General features: G+C 51.4%; 1 non-coding gene across 1 annotated transcript; it reads left to right on the plus strand.

The window, feature by feature from the left end:
* Nucleotides 1–225: 225 nt before the first annotated feature.
* On the plus strand, nucleotides 226–297 carry TRNAA-UGC (transfer RNA alanine (anticodon UGC)). The gene has a single exon. It is a non-coding gene; the product is annotated as a tRNA-Ala (tRNA).
* The last annotated feature ends 613 nt before the right edge of the window (nucleotides 298–910 follow it).

The raw sequence follows: 910 nt of genomic DNA on the forward strand, positions 1-910 counted from the left end.
ATTAAGGAATGAGAAGTTTGAGTCAATTACGTTCCATTACATAAAACAGCGCCCGGTTCGTCTCAGATCGCATCTCGAAGCGGAGTGTGTGTCCCAGCGGTATTAAATACATACTTGAATGAATCTTTCGTTTATCGACTTTACATTAATCACCGTGTGCCAAGCGTGGAAGTGATCTGCTCGTTTTTATTGATATAGGAACGCGCCGCGAGTTTCCACGTGGCGGGGGATGTAGCTCAGTGGTAGAGCGCATGCTTTGCATGTATGAGGCCCCGGGTTCAATCCCCGGCATCTCCACAGGATCTTTTTATTTCTTTCAACGACTGATGTTCATTGCTCTTACCGTGCGCGTGTGTATTTCGACGGATTTAAAATCGCGCATATTCTTAGTTTTTTTTTTAGTAGTGTGTGGTGGTCAGTTACCGAACTTAAATTCAGGCATTGAAGGGGGCCATCAGCACGCCGTGTGGCCGAACGTAAAACTGGGCCGGCGCGGGTATTTTTAGCTTGAATGAGCACAGGTGTACGCGGTACATTGGCTGCGGTAAGCTCTTCATCATCATCATCATATATACAGGAGGGCAGTGGAACGCGCGCGAGAGAGCGAGGCGTATGGAGCAAGGAGGTCGCGGGCCGTGTGGGTGCGGGGCCGGAGAGATCCCCCCTCCCTCCCTCGGCTGTCTGTGTTCGTGCGTTGCGCGCCATCCGCGCCGCCGCCGCCGCCGCCGGTTTCGAACTTCTGAAAGTCTCCAAAATTAAGGTCGGTAAGGCAATACGCGCGGGGTTTTCCAGCGCGGGCCACATGAAGGCTGTCGGGTTTCCGCAGACTTTTGTTTTATATTTTAATCATATCCGGCTACATCCGCGACGCACCTACACGAACGCGCTCTCTAATCATCATCATCATCAT

The sequence above is a fragment of the Petromyzon marinus genome, chromosome 10, assembly GCF_048934315.1.
Source record: "Petromyzon marinus isolate PM22_M1 ecotype Great Lakes invasive population chromosome 10, UKy_Petmar_22M1.pri1.0, whole genome shotgun sequence".
Lineage (NCBI taxonomy): Eukaryota > Metazoa > Chordata > Hyperoartia > Petromyzontiformes > Petromyzontidae > Petromyzon > Petromyzon marinus.